This window comes from Panulirus ornatus, chromosome 30 (assembly GCF_036320965.1).
Source record: "Panulirus ornatus isolate Po-2019 chromosome 30, ASM3632096v1, whole genome shotgun sequence".
Taxonomy (NCBI): domain Eukaryota; kingdom Metazoa; phylum Arthropoda; class Malacostraca; order Decapoda; family Palinuridae; genus Panulirus; species Panulirus ornatus.
The window spans coordinates 14,252,622-14,265,347 of record NC_092253.1 but is presented as its reverse complement, the minus strand read 5'-3'; the positions used below and the strand labels follow the sequence as shown (position 1 = coordinate 14,265,347).

At 47.8% G+C, this 12,726-nt stretch overlaps 1 protein-coding gene across 2 annotated transcripts in view; it reads right to left on the bottom strand.

Moving 5' to 3' along the window:
• LOC139758421 (matrix metalloproteinase-2-like) overlaps positions 1-12,150 on the bottom strand; it is a 78,389-nt gene extending 66,239 nt beyond the window's left edge. For both annotated transcript variants that reach the window (XM_071679807.1, XM_071679809.1), the window contains exon 1: positions 12,017-12,150. The gene's annotated coding sequence lies outside the window, so the exon portion shown is untranslated. The remainder of the gene's footprint in view (positions 1-12,016) is intronic.
• Positions 12,151-12,726: the final 576 nt, after the last annotated feature.

The window sequence follows — 12,726 nt, the reverse complement described above, 5'->3', positions numbered from 1 at the left end:
TACATCACTGTTCTGTTCCCATCTACGGTGATGGTGGGTGAGGGAGAACCTTCTCCCTCACTGTCCTGTTCCCATCTACGGTGGTGGTGGGTGAGGGAGAACCTTCTACCTCACTGTTCTGTTCCCATCTACGATGATGGTGGGTGAGGGAGAACCTTCTCCCTCACTGTCCTGTTCCCATCTACGGTGGTGGTGGGTGAGGGAGAACCTTCTCCCTCACTGTTCTGTTCCCATCTACGATGATGGTGGGTGAGGGAGAACCTTCTACCTCACTGTCCTGGTTCCCATCTACGATGGTGGTGGCGTGTGGGGGAGAACCTTCTACCTCACTGTTCTGTTCCCATCTACGATGGTGGCGTGTGGGGGAGAACCTTCTACTTGACTCCCGCGTCTTCATCTACGGCACTGGGTGGGAAGGAACCTTGTGCATGACCATCCTGTCTCCATCTACAAAGATCATAATACAACCAGCGTCATCCTACTGTCCTCCAGCAGATGACCTCGTCATAGACCATCGGGTCGTCTGTGACCTGTCTATCCCAGGTACTGCCACGTAGGACCCGCCCTGACCTGACCAGGTCAGAGTGGGGTGGTCCCCATCCTCTTCCAGGGTCCTGGGTATGACCAGAGTATTTAATGGATGGTATGACACAAGAGGTATGTCGACCAGCTTGGTGATATATCATTTGACCTGAAGGAAATGTATGTTTGCTGTGGTGTTGTTCACCTGTACCTCACCTGGTGAGCCACTGTCTGTATACTGTCTCCGTCATCCGCCTCTGTCTGTAAGCCCGTCACATTTTGATCTTAGAAATCACTGGGTCAGTTGGACCAGAAACCACTGGGTCAGTTGGACCAGAAACCACTGGGTCAGTTGGACCAGAAACCACTGGGTCAGTTGGAACAGAAACCACTGCGTCAGTTGGACCTGAAACCCCTGGGTCAGTTGTGCCAGAAACCACTGAGTCAGTTGGAACAGAAACCACTGGGTCAGTTGTGCCAGAAACCACTGAGTCAGTTGGAACAGAAACCACTGGGTCAATTGAAACCATCTGCTCAGTCGAAGCAACAGGTTTCGGACCGTTCTTTACCAGCCTTCCTTATACCAGGTCAATCCAACATCTAAACATGGTCTGTAGAGAACCAAATGGTCCCTGATTGGCTGAAATGTCAATAATCTTGTCAAAAACCACAGAGCAAATTGAACGAAAAAGTAAGAAAAAAAAATATATTGATGGATGGCACTCTGTCAAATCCCTTCATTTCCTGCCCATCAGACACCCCAGTTCGGCCGCCACAGCCCATCAGAACCGAGAACTGAGATGGAACTTGCTATCCTTCCTTACTATGCCATTTCTGGCCAAGGGCAGCAAGACAGGGACATCTGAATGTCTGATATGTTATCATAACCGTACCTGAAGTTACCAAGGGCAGCAAGACAGGGACATCTGATTGTCTGATATGTTATCATAACCGTACCTGAAGGTACCAAGGGCGTAACCCGACGTGACTTCACCGTCTTACGTCAGGTGTCCTTAGAGGTGGTAAGTGGTCACCAGGGAAATGTGAGGGAACGTGAGAGCACCAGTGAGGGAACGTGAGAGCACCAGTGAGGGGACGTGAGAGCACCAGTGAGGGAACGTGAGAGCACCAGTGAGGGAACGTGAGAGCACCAGTGAGGGGACGTGAGAGCACCAGTGAGGGAACGTGAGAGCACCAGTGAGGGAACGTGAGAGCACCAGTGAGGGAACGTGAGAGCACCAGTGAGGGGACGTGAGAGCACCAGTGAGGGAACGTGAGAGCACCAGTGAGGGGACGTGAGAGCACCAGTGAGGGAACGTGAGAGCACCAGTGAGGGAACGTGAGAGCACCAGTGAGGGGACGTGAGAGCACCAGTGAGGGGACGTGAGAGCACCAGTGAGGGGACATGAGAGCAACAGTGAGGGGTTGGTGAAGTCAGTAAGGAAGACATGGGAAGTCATCAAAGAGGAACGTGACTTAACAGAGCCGGGGGATAATGGACCATCAGGAAATGCTTTTGATGACACTAGAGAGGGAACCACCCTAAGACAACCCCCTTATACAACCCTCGACCCCCTATACAACCCTCGAACCCCTATACAACCCTCGACCCCCTATACAACCCTCGACCCCCTATACAACCCTCGACCCCTATACAACCCTCGACCCCCTATACAACCCACGACCCCCTATACAACCCACGACCCCCTATACAACCCACGACCCCCTATACAACCCTCGACCCCCTATACAACCCTCGACCCCCTATACAACCCTCGACCCCCTATACAACCCACAACCCCCTATACAACCCACGACCCCCTATACAACCCTCGACCCCTTATACAACCCTCGACCCCCTATCACCCACGACCCCTTACACGACCCCATACAACCCTCGACCCTATACAACCCTCGACCCCTATACAACCCGACCCTATACAACCCCGACCCCTATAACCCAAACGACCCCCTATACAACCCACGACCCCTATACAACACGACCCCTATACAACCCTCGACCCCTTACACTCGACCTATAACCCACGACCCCTATACAACCACGACCCCATCAACCTCGACCCCTATAACCAGACCCCTATACAACCACACCCCTTACAACCCTCGCTACCTCCCCTTATCAACCTACCCCTATAACCCTCGCCCTACACCCTCCCTATACAACCTCGACCCCCATACAATCGACCCCTATACATACCCTCATGACCCCCTATACCTAACCCGACCTCTGATAACAACCCATCGACCCTATACACTAACACCTCGACCCCTATACAACCTCGACCCCTATACAACCTCGACCTCACTATCAACCCTCGACCCCCTATACAACCCACGACCTCCCTTGGGAGAGGCTATTATGACTGCTGATGTCTGGGATGGATAAGTCACACGGGAGAGGAGGGAGAGGAGCTCCCTCCCACATCCTCTCTCTCTCTCTCTCTCTCTCTCTCTCTCTCTCTCTCTCTCTCTCTCTCTCTCTCTCTCTCTCTCTCTCTCTCTCTCTCTCTCTCTCTCGTGTTCTTAAGTATTCCTACCATCATCCCACTGGGCGGCTCTTGACCGGATATCTCTCTCTCTCTCTCTCTCTCTCTCTCTCTCTCTCTCTCTCTCTCTCTCTCTCTCTCTCTCTCTCTCTCTCTCTCTCTCTCTCTCTCAGCAAAGTGCTGTCGACGATTGGCTTATGGTACGTAACGCGCCAGGAGTCGAACCCTGCGTGTGTGTGTGTGTGTGTGTGTGTGTGTGTGTGTGTGTGTGTGTGTGTGTGTCTGTGTGTCCGTCAGTGGGTAGGATGATAACAAGTGTGGGTGTCTTTATGACTTCCATCTGTGATGGCTCCCGGGCGCCCTCTGGCCTAGCAGCGACAACTCTCTCCTCTCTCTAGCAACAACGCTGACCGAGATAGACAGATAGATAGATAGATATAATGGTTGATAGATAGAAGGATGGATAGACAGATGATGATGATAGATAGAGATAGATTAACAGAATGATGTATTGATGGATGGATCAATATACAAGATAAACCATGATCACCTCACCTTATCTAATCTCTTGTCATTATGCAAAGATAAAACATACATACGTGCACACACACGCCTCCAGATGATCCACCCCTGGCCTCAGTAAACCTCACACACACACACACACACACACACACACCTGCACACACGTCAGTCTTCCATTCCATTTCATCCCATCCCAAAATCCTCTATCCCACACCTCTCCTTCCTATCCTCTAACCTAACCTGTCAAATAGACCACGCAGACCCAAGGTTCGAACGCGGTGGTCCGGCCCTTTAAGTGAAACAAATGCAGAGAGAACGAGAGAAAGACGGGTGGGTGGGTGGGTGGATGGGTGTCGGGGGGGGGGGGGGGTGTTTGGAGGCATCACGCCCCACCTCCACCCACCCACCAGGCTGGGTCAGGCCAGACAAAGAGGACATGTACCCGGGCCAGCTACGCTCAAGAGGCTGCGGCATGATGTGTGCGCGCGCGTGTCCTTGGAGGGTTGTTTGTCTGACGCCGCTGCTGGTGGTGGAGGAGGAGGAGGAGCCGTGTGTAGGTGGACATGGCTCAGCTTACTAGGACCAGGATCGCTGGACTCCACTTTGCGAGGACATGGGTGGCTCTCCTAGAACACTGGGTTCGATCTACCGGGACACGGGTCGATGTTATAAACGTGGGTCTTACTGGGACACGGGTCGACGCTATAGGACACGGGTACCTTTACCAGGACACGGGTCGAACTACAGCACAGGTCGGTCTACTAGGACACGGGTCGACTTACTGGGATACGGGTCGAGTTACTGGGATACGAGTCGACTTACTGGGATACGGGTCGACTTACTGGGATACGGGTCGACTTACTGGTACACGGGTCAACTTACTGGGATACGGGTCGACTTACTGGGATACGGGTTGACTTACTGGGATGCGGGTCGACTTACTGGGATATGGGTCGACTTACTGGCATACGGGTCGACTTACTGGGACACGGGTCGACTTACTGGGATGCGGGTCGACTTACTGGGATACGGGTCGACTTACTGGGATGCGGGTCGACTTACTGGGATGCGGGTCGACTTACTAGGATGCGGGTCGACTTACTAAGATATGAGAGATTAGATTAAGACACAGATTAGCTTACTAGGACATGGGTCAAGCTGCCCAAACACGAGTCCATCTGTTAGCACAGCATCAAAGTGAGGTGGAGAACAGATTTGCTGGTTAGAGAACAGATGCATTAAGTGCCAAACATTTAATGGGAAAGGGAGCACATTTACTGGGTCAGAGAACAGATATACTGGGTCAGAGAACCGATTTACCGGGTCAGAGAACAGATTTACTGGGTCAGAGAACAGATTTACAGTGTCAGAGAACAGATTTACTGGGTCAGAGAACAGATTTACTGAGACAGGGAACAGATTTATATGCGGTCGGCCCACAGTCCGCCCAGTTGTTCATCCTCCCTGCTGGCTCAGTGTTGGGTGTACGTACGTGCGTAATATACCCACACGTACGTAGCGTCCCTCAGGTGGTCTTGAGGAGGGGGTTCATACGCCCGTACCTTCCCGGTCAACATGATAAAGACATGAGTCTGTATCAGTCAGTTTGATAAGAAGTGAGTGCGAATATAAGGTTATGTATGAGGAAAAGTATAAGGCTACGTACGGGGTGAAGTATAAGGTTATGTATGAGGAAAAGAATAAGGCTACGTATGGGGTGAAGTATAAGGTTATGTATGAGGAAAGTATAAGGCTACGTATGGGGTGGAGTATAAGGTTATGCATGAGGAAAAGTATAAGGCTACGTACGGGGTGAAGTATAAGGTTATGTATGAGGAAAAGAATAAGGCTACGTACGGGGTGAAGTATAAGGTTATGTATGAGGAAAAGAATAAGGCTACGTATGGGGTGAAGTATAAGGTTATGTATGAGGAAAAGTATAAGGCTACGTGCGGGGTGGAGTATAAGGTTATGTATGAGGAAAAGAATAAGGCTACGTATAGGCGTGAAGTATAAGGTTATGCCTGTGGGGTGAAGTATGAGGCTATCTATGGGGAGAAGTATGAGGCTATCTATGGGGAGAAGTATGAGGCTATCTATGGGGTGAAGTATAAGGCTATGTATGAAGTAATTCACAATGTATCAGGTAACAGTACATGACTTACTGCTGGGTTGTTGGCCAGGGTCGAGCAAAGGATCGCATAAACATAAATCTTTACCTACAAGCCAACACACAATACCGAACCGAGACATCAGAAAGCACTGTAACATACAGACAGACAGACAGATGATGAGTGTCGTTGTACAGACAAGCCACCAACAGCAGCAGCAGTTCAAGGCCATTATGAGAGGATGAACAACGCGCATCAATTATACCAATCACAGATCTTATATGACGCACATATGTACATCGTTAGAATTAAATGGTTACCACCAGCTTACGTCATAATGACAGCCTCCCTACACGTCATGCAATCATTGCACAGAATATGACACGATCGCTGCCAGACGTATGACTCATTAATGATAAGTTAACTACATACTAATGAACGTCAGTAGATCATATAACAATATGATAATAAAGTGTTAATCATATCTTTATTATCTTAACGTTTACTCAGCTGTAGACATTCATGTCAAAAAAAAAAAATTGAGTTTTACGTAAAATTTCATTTAACTTTGCACCATTTCTTTTTTTCTCTCGTTTATCATGTTTAACTTGTTTGACACAAGTCTTCGGTCAATTGTTCAAAGGTTATCGAGTGTTGTTTAATTTCGTTATGTCATCCATGAGTGTTAGAAATCTCTTCTCCTTTGCATATATCCACGAGGAAATGTTACTCCCACTAGACCTGTTGTTACCGTTACACTGTGACATAAGGGCCGTGCGCTGTGACACACTGCAGGAGACGTGTTACAACTGTCCCGTTCACATATTAGGTCAGGTCTCTCCCCACGTATAGTGGCTACATGGTGTCTCATACGTGGTACTGGCTATCTCGTACGTGGTATTGGCTATCTCGTATGTGGTATTGGCTATCTCGTACGTGGTATTGGCTATCTCGTACGTGGTATTGGTTATCTCGTACGTGCTATTGGCTATCTCGTACGTGAAATTGGCTATCTCGTACGTGCTATTGGCTATCTCGTACGTGGCATTGGCTATCTCGTACGTGGTATTGGTTATCTCGTACGTGCTATTGGCTATCTCGTACGTGAAATTGGCTATCTCGTACGTGGTATTGGCTATCTCGTACGTGGTATTGGTACGCGGTATTAGTTATCTCGTATGTGGCATTGGCTATCTCGCACGTGGTATTGGTTATCTCGTGCGTGGTATTGGCAATCTCGTACGTGGTATTGGCTATCTCGTACGTGGTACTGGCTATCCATAGGCTACTGTTCATGTGGTAATAGCTATCGATTGTTAACGGCACGTAATTGTGTCTATCCGTACGTGGCAGTGGCTCTTGAAACTGTAAAAATCTAAACATGGTAGTAGCAATGTGCTTGAATTCAGTTACGTGCGATCATATTGATGAACCAAACTAGATTTGTCTCACACTCTTAAAGGATTAATTAAGATTTGTATTTATAGTGACTTTATATCGAGTCGGACACTAAAAAGATATAAAGAAAACGTGGCTCAGGGTCCCTCATAAACCCAGAGAGAGAGAGAGAGAGAGAGAGATGGATTGTCCCAGAGTCTTGTGATCACCGCAAGGTATCCCAAAGGAAAATGAAGCATGGTAAGTTCCCAAGTGCACTTTCGTGCAATGATCACATCATCAGGGGAGACACGAGATTGAGACAGAAGACGTAGAACAGTCAGTTGATATACAGGGAAGAGACGTAGCTAATACGCCATTAGTAAACAAGCGTTACCGGATGGTGTTGTTTGAGTGCGTTCGAGTCTGGCAATATGATTCCATCAAATGGTCGACCAAACAACGTTTGTTTACCATTGGCGTCCTAGCAATGCCTCTTCCTTGTATATCAAGCGACTGTTCTAGATCTCATTCTTGTATCTCCCCTGATGATGTGGTTATTACACGAAAGTGCACTTGGGAACTTATCGTGTTTCATTTTCCTGTGGTTTTATGCATCTACTACATCACGCGCACCATAGTGACCTCCTGCAACACGGATACCACACGGCTTCTCTTCTCCTTTCGTACAAGCTCTCCTGGTCTTTCCACCTTCGTTACTGCTTACTCCAAATCGTCAGTCAAGGTCCATAAACTGAAGTAACGATTTGAATTCCTTAATAGATGCCTCGATGAACAAGTGCTTCCAAGATCTATCGTACCCCAGCCATCTGTTACTGTTGTCTGATCGACCATTTGACGAAGACGTTGCCAGGCTTGAACGCACCCGAACACCATCACCCCAGTAACGCTTGTTTACCTACATATATATGTATATTATCCCTGGGAATAGGGGAGAAAGAATACTTCCCTGCGTGTCGTAGAAGGCGACTAAAAGGGGAGGGAGCGGAAGGCTGGAAATCCTCCCCTCTTGTTTTTACTTTCCCAAACCCTACCTCGCTAACGCGGGGGATGGCGAATAGTATGAAAGAAAAAGAAATATATATATATATATATATATATATATATATATATATATATATATATATATATATATATATATATATATATATATATGATAGTGATTTACCTGTGGGCGTCGAGAAATCAAACCCTGTTCTGCAGCGTAGTAGGCCGGTACGTAAAGTGCTGGACCAGCAGGCAGATATAATTATTGTCGTCTCGTGGTTCAGTGGTTAGCATACAGGAGTGCCACGCGGTCGGACCGAGTTCGAATCTCGACGTGCAAAAGTAAAGTGTATTTAACTATTCCATGTTGTCGATACGTGTTAAGACTATATATATATATATTTATATATTTGTGTGTGCTCGCACCCGGCAAGTGGGTTGGGGAGTTAAAAAGTGTATCAGTGACATTAAACAGATTAGCAGGAGTGGACACCACACCAGACAACATGTATACAGAGGAACAGACAGAGAGGCCGTGGTAAGGACCGTGAGGTTGGGAGAACTTTACCTACTCTGTCACCTACGGTCAAGTTGGTAAGTAGTAGTTTTCCACATGTTACATCCGTCACATATGTTATCACATCTAAAATCACCATGACTTAGATTCCTGTTTTTCCAAAGGAACTTGCGGCTAAACAAGGGTCCACAACATGTCATTTCAACACCCCATTTGTCGCAAAGACCTTAGTGCCAAGCATATTGAAGTGATACTTTATTAGAAACTTTGTTGTTTCGTTGTGCATGATGAAAACTTTTAGTTGCTAGGCATCCGGTGATTGTTCGGAGACCTCTGTTCAATGAGGTTTGCAGCTCTGTTATATTTGCTTATGGCAGGGTTGATGGCCAGGCAGGTGAGGTGCAGTTTGGATGGAGTGGATGAATTGTTTGTAGAGGATACGAAAGAATCCTCTTTCATAAGCAAATTAATACTAGGAAGTGTCCTGAGGGGATTCAGTTGGTTTGCGGCATTCGTGATGATGTTTGTGGTGTGGCAGATGAACGTCCTGGACGTGTTGTGTGTGTTATCTAGTATGATTGGAGTTCTGTTGAGTATGAGTGGCTGGCCAGTCAGTTTTGGAGGAGGGTGGAAGTATCAAGAAAGTGACCGGATTTCTGTTGGGATGCAGACAATCCGCTTTAAATGACCTAGTGTATTAAGTGTACGTAACGTCGCATGTCTGCTGTTGCCTGAGTTGTGCTTATCGTAATGTGATGTGGTGTGACCGTGAGATCATTCGCAAATATTGTAGGACTTTCACGGAGTGGTCTGCAGGAGGTGAACCGATATCATGTTGGAAGAGATCGATGAGAGTTGGAGAAAGAAGTGCTCCCTGGGAACGCCCATTGTAGAGCTTGAAAATCATAGAGTTGAAGCCTTGGTAAATGATTCTGGCTTAACAACCAGCCATAGATTTGGTTAACCATTTTCATCTTTTCTATTATTACTGGGTGGTGTTAAGTATATTGAGAACGGTGTTAAAACCTCTACTGATAAATATTGTGACTGGTACTGTGCGGGAAGGGGGTTGTCGTTGGCCAAGACCATCCACAATATATCGCGTGATGTGTGTGTGTGTGTGTGTGTGTGTGTGTGTGTGTGTGTAGTGCCGTAATAAAGTGACTGAGCCTAATGCCGTGTTGTGTGGGTGAGAGTCGGGCATTGTAGTTAACTTTGTTATGAGTCAGTGTTTCGAGGCACTTGCATACGAAAGACATTAGTAATATATATATATATATATATATATATATATATATATATATATATATATATATATATATATGTATATATATATATGTATTTCTTTCAAACTATTCGCCATTTCCCACGTTAGCGAGGTAGCTTTAAGAACAGAGGACTGGGCCTTTTTTGGAATATCCTCACCTGGCCCCCTCTGTTCCTTCTTTTGGAAAATTAAAAAAAAAAAAACGAGAGGGGAGGATTTCCAGCCCCCCGCTCCCTCCCCTTTTAGTCGCCTTCTACGACAAGCAGGGAATGCGTGGGAAGTATTCTTAATCCCCTATCCCCAGGGATAATATATATATATATATATATATATATATGTATATATATAAATATGTGTGTGTGTGTGTGTGTGGGTGTGGGTGTGTGTGTGTGTGTGTGTGGGTGTGTGTGTAAAGATGTGTCTGCTCAGATACCAGTACGTAAAGTTGTATCACAAAATATCACAAGAATATATAGATGATTTGTAGAAATATCTCCATATCCTCGGCCGTCTGCTGGACACAGAGGAAAGCAAGACAAGACCACCTCAAACGAGTCATCACAATGTGATCACCGTAACACAAGGAACACAACATCTCTCAAACATAAAGGTTCATTCACAGCAGAAGAAGAAGGAGGACACAAAGCAGCAGACGAGACGGACGAAGATGACTTTTCATTTTCATTGAGGAAAGAATGGAATTTGTTTATATGGAAAACAAAGCAGGTTTTGCTTTACTTCAGTTCGGCTCGATTTATTGTGAATAATAATCAGATCTTCCTGTGACTGGCAGGATGTTTATCCTCAACCCATGTTCTTACTCTCTAGTTCCAGGAGGGGAACCCAGACCCAACCCCAGCAGGTCCCGGAGGGGAACCCAGACCCAACCCCAGCAGGTCCAGGAGGGGAACCCAGACCCAACCCCAGCAGGTCCAGGAGGGGAACCCAGACCCAGCCCCAGCAGGTCCAGGAGGGGAACCCAGACCCAGCCCCAGCAGGTCAGGAGGGACGACCACCCAGCAGTCCAGAGGGGAACCCAGACCCACCCAGCAGGTCCAGGAGGGGAACCCAGACCCAGCCCCAGCAGTGCCAGGAGAGGGGAACCCAGACCCAGGCCGGAACCAGACCAGCCCAGGTCCAGGAGGGGAACCTAGACCTAGCCCCAGCAGTCCAGAGGGGAACCCAGACCCAGCCCAGCAGGTCCAGGAGGGGAACCCAGACCCAGCCCCAGCAGGTCCAGGAGGGGAACCCAGACCCAGCCCCAGCAGGTCCAGGAGGGGAACCCAGACCCAGCCCCAGCGTACGCCCGGTAAATATAGCCTGAAGGTCTGAGGAACAACACCAAATGACCAACTGGAGGACGAGGATCACATGATCCAGCGTCATGAACGTATGTACGTGGAGGGTCCATGGCAGAGCCAGATCACAGGAGACCCCATGGTCAGTGAGGCGGGAGGGCACCTGCTGGAGGACAGTAATAGTAACTCATCTCCCACATCTACATACACTGTAGATAGAAAAAAGGATCGTGATGCAGAGGGTCGTAAGCTTAAGCTGGGGTGGGAGGAGCCACTTAGAATACCATAAGGTCCGGGTTGATGGCGAGCGCAGCGCCGACCACCGTCCCCGACCGCTTCACACAACAAACTAAAGACGTCGCCTCAGGCCGGGGTAAGGCAGGGACGGCTGCCACATGTGCCCCTGGCATCCGCTCGATCGTATGAATGCACTGAACCTCGTCACACATTTCATCAACGAATCTAATCCTTTCTGAAGTTATACAGCAACAGATGACAACACATGTGTGTGAACATATACTTATCATGACTCATACAAGTCTTGAAATATAGCTGAGAAATATACATCAACATACAACGAAAGAGGTAAAAGAATACATCAAAAAGTTATAGCATCAAGATGAAGAACATAGCATTTTCTCATTTTCAAACAGTTCTGAATTCTTAACATGACAGTTAAAGCACTTCAAACTATCAAAACAGTCGTAATCATCTCCTTTGAGAACAACAGTAAAGAACAGGTATGATTCCTATCAAATGATGCTTCATGTTTGAAATATAAATGTTGGAATCACTGAAAAACTGTTTGAAAACCTGATGTTGAAAAATACTGTAGGTGAGACCACATTACCAACACTGCAGACGACAACTCGAGAGACTTTAGTTACCTGTTGGTGAGCAGCGCGGCCGGCCAATGTCTTGAGGTCGCGTGTGCGTGTGCGTGTGTGTGTGTTATCCGTGTGAGGTCCTGTGAACACTGGACAACCTGCCTGATGACTGGCCCTCCTAAGAAAGCCTCGCCCTTATATCAGCTTGGTATCCGTCCCCGACGCCGGAACCAGTGGAGTAACCGCTGGGCCGCTACACGTTATTTTAACCTTTTTGTTGTTGTGCGACGAAGGTGAGTCACGCCGTCTGGGGGCCTGCATGGGAAACGTCAGGAGGTTGGATGCATGACATTTTCACGCGTCGTGTCCATCACGACCGACTGGGCGACACTCGTCGAAAAATGGGTCGAAATGTAGACAATGAAGCATGACTGGCAGTCACAACGGTGTGGGGTAAACAACCAGTTTATGTAGGTCCTCAGACGAGAGAGAACTTCTTATCTCTCAACAACTTTTCTTAGTGAAGTTGATGAACAGTTTTCATGTTATGGAGGTGATCTCGTTCGTGTGAAACACACAAACTCACATCCGAAGCAAACCAGTCTCCTCCGAGGCTCGAGAAATTCCCGCCTTACCTCAGCCTAATCTTCTGCGAAGTCTGGTCCTGCCAGGCCCGTCTGCCCTCCTGAAGGCGACCAACCCCTCCCTCCCTCCCTCCGTCCCTCCGTCCCTCCGTCCCTCCTTCCCTCCCTCCCTCGCTCCCTGTGCGC